Source organism: Triticum aestivum, chromosome 7A (assembly GCF_018294505.1).
Source record: "Triticum aestivum cultivar Chinese Spring chromosome 7A, IWGSC CS RefSeq v2.1, whole genome shotgun sequence".
Lineage (NCBI taxonomy): Eukaryota > Viridiplantae > Streptophyta > Magnoliopsida > Poales > Poaceae > Triticum > Triticum aestivum.
In genome coordinates this window covers 10,597,072-10,604,276 of record NC_057812.1, presented here as the reverse complement: position 1 = coordinate 10,604,276, position 7,205 = coordinate 10,597,072, and the positions used below count along the sequence as shown (strand labels likewise).

Genomic DNA, 7,205 nt, shown 5'->3' with positions numbered 1-7,205 from the left:
CTTGAAAATAGAAAAAAAATGCAATATAACAGCAAAAAACAGTGCCCATCCCGTGTGTTATTTGTGCAACTTGTGGGTGCATCTGTTCAGCTGATTAGACCCATGTGTGCAACTGAGAGAATCTACTTGGATGTTTAGTTTGATAAAAAAAAAAGTGCTGCCAAAATTAGATTTGTTTGTTTCAAACTCATGTTGATTTGTTTGTTTGTTCCCTCTTCCACTACCTTTGACTTTGAGAGAAAAAGGTGCATCTGTGTAACTACCATGGGTTGTTGTGCCAGACTGATATTCCTAGTTGTGCAACTACCAGAACAAACCAGTGCGAGCAAAAAAATGGGAGTTGTATTAAAAAAAAGAAGTGGAGCAAAAATGGTCTACTCGCTTCTACCTTGCCAAACACACCATGCGCCTTAAACTCCATCTTAGTGACTGTGGCGATTAGATTGTTACCCCATGCCATTAGTTGGATGGGGCAAATTACTTACACGCACATCTAATTAAAATAATTAAGACAGGAAACTTGTTAGGTACTCGGCCATCACAATCTGGTTTGCAGCTGCAACAAAAGTTTACAATGACGATTGGCAGATAATTAAAGGTCTTAATCTCCATTACAAACTAACATTGAAAACAAATTAAAGTTTTCAAACTTGCAATGCTAAGACTAATCGACCAAACAACATTGCATGATCCCTAATGCACGCCCATGCCTCAATGTTAACAACCAAGTAGAGGCACTTGCTCATTTTAGTCACCAATGGTGACTTCACATTCACATTCCTCCTACAAAAGAAATAAAAAGTTTAAGAATGTACTCAATAACATCATCTGTATATGATAAGTTGTAAATGGCAGCACTGTAATGTTACCATAACTTCTCCTTCATCTTCAAGAACAAACTGAATCGCAAATTGATCGGAAGTGACATTATCTAAAGCAAAGTTATTCTACATTTAGTAAGAAGAAAATCAAAGTAAATGAGATGTAATTCATAATTCATGACTGAAATAAATGGATTATTACCAAGCAAATCAGCAGGACTCCATGCTTGCATGCATATAAGAGCTTCAGCGGTATTGGGTGACATATTCGTAGCTGACCTCTAACCTCTGTTCTGCCGGTGACGGTGACAAGCCGGTGTTAGGGGATGCCCAGCACAACCTTACAAAATAGGCAAAAAAAAAAAAAGAGAACAATCTATGCGTACTGTATGCCACTAAAATTATATCACTAAAGCAAATTTATGCGTACTGAATGTGTGTTGTTCTACTGAAGCAGTCTATGTGTACTGTTCTATCACTGAAGCAATCTATGCGTACTGTTCAGGGCTAGAAAAATACTCACCGCTTCCGTCGAACTAGCGTTGCTCTGGTTCTCCACTCGAGTTAAACTTGGCTATCTTCCACCTCTGTCAGCCATGGTCGCTAGAGGAGCACCCTTCTTCTCGTGCAGACCCGCAGGTTCACTGGCTGGTGAGGCGGCGTCCCTTCTGGCGAGTGATGGCAGCGAGCGGCCTCTTCCCACGGGCTAGCGAACAGCCCTAGCCGACGGCAAGGAAGGGCGGCCATCGCTCGACCACTAAGCGGCGGCAAAGCAGGATAGGGACGGCATGAGGGGGAATAGGGGACTAGAAGGAGTTACAAGCAGGGAGATGAAGATGCAGTGTGACGCCTTGGTTGGGGATGAGCCGATGAGTAAGTTCACTTGATTGCTTCGTGTTTCGAGGTCGAGGAAAGGGTCAAAGCGAGAAGAATCACGGCTGTGGGCCTGTGGTCCATGGGCTAGTTAAGAGAATTGGACAATTGGCTACCACGTATTTTAGGGATAGTGGCCTACAAAACGTATTTATGGATTATTTTTATTTGTTAATTTTTTCCGGGTATTCATTGGGTTATCCATGGGTATAACTTCGTACCCATTACCCTACCCATTTATTTTGCGGGTATGGATACCCATTATCCATGAGCACGAAGTGGTTCAAAGTCTCACCCATGTCCATTGTTTTCGGGAAGAGTACCCACGGATACCCATACCCATGGGCAAAACTGCCATCCCTAGATGATCATCTTCTCGTCTATTCCTAAACCGGGAAGTTTAGTGACTCGTAGATGTTTGGTTACATTATACTCGTCTGCTAGTGAAGCAGATATTAGTGGACGGGTTTCTTTTGTATACAAGATGGCATATCTTGGTGGGTATGTTGCGATCATATCATCAAAGTTTAGAGTTTAGAGTTGACATATGTGATAAAATAAGGCATTCCAGTCGAATCCAAATGCAGTTCTAAGAGAGCATGTAATACACAAAATATCTATTGAACTATAAAGAGTTGGCCCAACCTCCTCAAGGGGTAGTATAACGATGAAAAGAATGATACTTCTAAAATCCTAGCAAGAACAAAAGGAAACTAAAAGCAAGCCTTTGAGGTGGTTCAAATCCTCGAGTGGTTCAAATTCACCTCTCAATTTTCTTCATATAATATATTTAGGGTTGTATATATACCCACTTCTTCCTGGTGTATGGATTTTACTTTGGAGACCAAAACCATTTGAGCGAATCCAAAATAACCAAAGCCGGAACAATAACCTAATCCCCTTCCCTCGGGTTCGTTTTGTGATAATCTACTGAAGGAGGGTCGGACCGAAAATATTTTGACACATGAAGGTTTGTTGTTTCCACAATTGTTGTTGGCAGGCAAGCCTTTGAGGTGCATACTGATTGGCTGATAGTTGGGGCGAGGTGCAAGAGCTCTTGGTTGCTGCTGATAAGTAGGCCTACCCGAGGCTAGCTGCCACTAGCGGCGCTTCTGGTTGTTGGGGCTTACCTTGCTGACCATCTTACGCTTGTGTGTGTCCTCTGGTTGTTGGGTAGTACAAGTGATTAGCTGGTACTATAGACATTGTTGAAGTCCTTCCGTAAAGTGTTCCTCGTAGGTATCTTGAGTGCTCACATATTCCTAACGATGTTACTTCCTTGCTTTAGTGCATGAAACTCTCGCTTCTTGATTCCCATAATTCCTGAGGAAATAGGGCCTTGCGGAATCTTCTACGACCCTCCCGACGGTGGCGGCGGAGGTGTTCAACAATGTTTCCTCTAGCTTCTTCCACGACCCCGACGATGCTTGCACCATCAGATCCAACAACAAGATTGGACAAACATGTAGATCCTCGATGTTTGCGACTTCATCACTCCCGGTGGTGGCGACGGCAGTGATAAATGAAGTCTCGGTGGTGTTGTCTTATGCAGTGGACAACATGGTTTTACGTTTTGGTTCTTTGGCTCTAGTTTTGACATACGAAGGTTGGCTAGTCTCGGTCTCATCGGGGTGCGTGTGAGATTTGTGTTCCCCAATCTCGTATGGCAGGACCTGGGGTGTTCTAAAGGCCCTCTTTAATGTTTTCTTATTTGAGGCCATAGTTGCTATGGAAATCGTGGTCGTCGGCATCTTTTGGTCTATATTGGCCACTTTTCGGCTGCTACTTTTACAATCTTGTGGGTTTTAACAAGTTTGCTTTGTAGATATAGAGGCACATACGCTTTATTGGTTGCTGTCGACTTGTTGTTGATGAAATTTTATGGTCTCTAAACCCAAATTCAAGGTCTGATATTTCATACAGTTTGGCTAGGTATCAGTTGATTAAGACTTAATCAAGAGTCGGTCAAGTAATAACATATAGGAATAAGAAAGAAAAAAGAAAAAACTACACAAATTTCGATGTAAGATCGATCGACTGATATTTAACAAGTCTCTCAGCTCGCTCGCTCGTGCGTGCCTGCGTTGCCTCCTCTCCTCTCCCAACCTCCTCAAGGGGTAGTATAACGATGAAAAGAATGATACTTCTAAAATCTTAGCCAGAACAAAAGGAAAACTAAAAGCAAACAGAGCAAAAACTTTCCTCGATGCATATATTCAAATTCACCTCTCAATTTACTTCATATAATATATTTATGGTTGTATATATACCCACTTCTTCCTGGTGTATGGATTTTACTTTGGAGACCAAATCCATTTGAGTGAAATCTAAAATAACCAAAGCCGTTACAATAACCTAGTCCCCTTCCCTCGGTGTCATTTTGTGATAATCTACTGAAGGAGGGGTCAGACCGAAAATATTTTGACACATGAAGGTTTGTTGTTTCCACAATTGTTGTTGGTAGGCAAGCCTTTGAGGTGCATACTGATTGGCTGATAGTTGGGGCGATGTGCAAGAGCTCTTGGTTGCTGCTGATAAGTAGGCCTACACAAGGCTAGCTGCCACTAGCGGTGCTTCTAGTTGTTGGGGCTTACCTTGTTGACCATCTTGCGCTTGTATGTGTCTTCTGGTTGTTCGGCAGTCACAAGTGATTATCTGGTACTATAGACATTGTTGAAGTCCTTCTGTAAAGTGTTCCTTGTAGGTACCTTCAGTGCTAACATATTTTTAACGATGTTGCCTCCTTGCTTTAGTGCATGAAACTCTCGCTTCTTGATTCCCATAATTCCTAGGGAAATAGGACCTTGCGGAATCTTCTACTACCCTCCCAGCAGTGGTGGCGGAGGTGTTCAATAATGTTTCCTCTAGCTTCTTCCACGACCCCGACGGTGATTGCACCATCAGATCCAACAACAAGATTGGACAAACATGTAGATCCTCGATGTCTGCGACTTCATCACTTCCGGTTGTGGCGGCGATAGTGTTAAATAAAGTCTCGGTGGTGTTGTCCTACGCAGTGGACAATATGGTTTTACGTTTTGGTTCTTTGGCTGTAGTTTTGACATGCGAAGGTTCGCTAGTCTCGGTCTCATCAGGGTGCGTGTGAGATTTGTGTTCCCCAATCTCGTCTGGCAAGACCTGGGGTGTTCTAGAGGCCCTCTTTAATGTTTTCTTCTTTGAGGCGATAGTTGCTATGCAAATCATGGTTGTCGGCATCTTCTGTTCTACATTGGCCACTTCTGGGCTGCTACTTTTACAAACTCATGGGTTTTAACAAGTTTGCTCCGTAGATATATTGGAATATACGTTTTATTGGTTGCTGTTGACTTGTTGTTGATGAAATTCTATGGTCTCTAGACCCAAATTTCAAGGTCTGATATTTCATAGGGTTTGGCTAGGTTTCAGTTATTAAGACTTAATCAAGAGTCGGGAAAGTAATAAGATGTAGGAATTAGAAAGAAAAAATAAAAAGCTACACGAATTTCGATGTAAGATCGATCGACTGATATTTAACAAGTCTCTCAGCTCACTCGCTCGTGCATGCGTGTGTTGCCTCCTCTCCTCTTCTGTCCTTCCTAGTAAGTGTGTCAACCGCTTGCCCCAAAAAAGGGGATCTCGTACACAGGCGGAAGGAGGCGACACAACTTTCCTTTGCGAGCCATCGGCGCTGCCGATGGTTCTCTCTCCCTCCGCCAGCTGCTCCACCGGCGGGAGGGGGGGGACCTCGGATCTGTGCGTGGGGTGGATTGGCAGTAGGGTTAGGGGTCTGGGAGACGTTGCCGAGAACGCTATGGTGGTGTCGCGTCTGGTATGATTTTCTGTTGTTGTTCTTCCTATTTCTTTGTGTTGTTGCTGGAGGGATGTCCTGCGTTGCCCAGGGGGTTGGCCGGGCCGCAACACCGAAACCCGATCCTAGTTCTTCCATATCTGGAAGAGGCACATATAGCGGTACTCAAAGTCATAGATGGTGAAGGCGGTTGCAGAAGTGTTGGATGCACATGTGTGTTCTTGTCTTTTGGGTGTCGGAATGAAGAAAAGGGGGAGCAACGAGGCGGCGATTATGCCGTGGTTGAAGATGATGACTTGCTTGGAATTGGTAGCGGATTCTTATATTGCACGGGGGAAGGGAGGACATTCTCACAAGGTTTAGAAATGATGACACAGAGCTCCGGGGATCTTCATGTTTTACTGGTTGTTTTAGAGTACTTTCTGTTTTTCTAGAGTTATTTACCCAAAACCATCACACTTGGGGCTAGGGTAACAGGTCAGTACCACATTTGAGCCATGTCACAAAAAACCACCAACTCTGGGACTAATTGGTAACGTGGAGCACTGACGGGCCATTTTAGCCGCGGAAACAGCGAATCCGACAGGTCGGGCCCACCTGTCGGGTCGACGTGGCGTGCTTGTGTGGACAATTTGCTGAGTTGGACGAGGGCCCCACCTGTCAATGACTAGAGTGTTTATCTTTTTTTCACATTTTCTTTTTATTCCTCTCTTCAGTTTTCGCATGGGCATTTCAACAAACACGCTATGTGCGTGTCTTCACCGGCGCCACCACCAGGCGAGGCCGTGCGGCGGCGCACTGGGAACGGGCGCGCGAGGCAACTGCGGTAAGGAGAAACTCGGCCGACGCCCATGGTGGTCTTCTCTGGGGACGTCGATGGCGGACTCGCGGCCGCGGACGGACATGCCCTCAACGGCGCGCGGCCAGGGCCTCCCTGCGCACCGCCGCCGGCAGCCCGACACAGTAGCTCCAGCGTCGTCCACACGTGCTTCATCATTGCGACCACGAGGCCCGACGTTGCAACCGCCTCCATTAGCCTGAGCCCGAGCAGGATCTCCCATGTACGAGAAGCCTAGGGGGCGGCCCGATGCTTCTGGTTTGCCGAACTCGCGCCGCCAGTTCGCGACGCCAGTTCGCCGCCATCTCGCGCCGCCCTCAATGCCCGATGCAGCGCACGCATGTGTTCGTCCAGGGAGACATCCAGTCATGGAGGTACGAGGTCCAGCGCGGCGGCTCAACATGGATTATAGGTGGCTGGGGCGGCTGGGCAACTCGCCGGTGGTGGTGTATCTCACCGGGATTGGGCTCCGGCGGCGGTGCGGGATTAGACAGTGGTGGGGGTTGGTGTACTGGAGGGAGAGAGGGGAAGAAGAGAGAGCCCGACAGGTGGGGCCTTGTGCCACCTCAGCGAATTATCCACATAGGCACGCCACGTCAGCCCGACAGGTGGGTCCGACCTGTCGGTTTCGCTGTTTCCGCGGCTAAATCGGCCAGTCAGTGTTCCGCGGTTCCGATTAGTCCGAGAGTTGGTGGTTTTTTGTGACATGGCTCAAATGTGATACCGACCGGTTACCCTAACCTCAAATGTGATGGTTTTGGATAAATAACTCGTTTTTCTGATTCTCACAAGGTTGTGTTAAGGTGTGCTTGTACGGGTCAAAAACTTTCGGGGATCTTTGGAGTATTTAACAAGTCTCGGGCTGAGATGCGGCAAAGACTATTTC

General features: G+C 46.2%; 1 long non-coding RNA gene across 1 annotated transcript; it reads right to left on the bottom strand.

Annotated features, from left to right (window-relative positions):
• Positions 1-799: 799 nt before the first annotated feature.
• On the bottom strand, positions 800-1,730 carry LOC123154917 (uncharacterized). The gene is made up of 3 exons (XR_006477122.1): positions 1,345-1,730; positions 1,024-1,114; positions 800-931 (listed from the first exon to the last, which is right to left on the bottom strand). It is a non-coding gene; the product is annotated as an uncharacterized lncRNA (long non-coding RNA).
• Between the last annotated feature and the right edge of the window lie 5,475 nt (positions 1,731-7,205).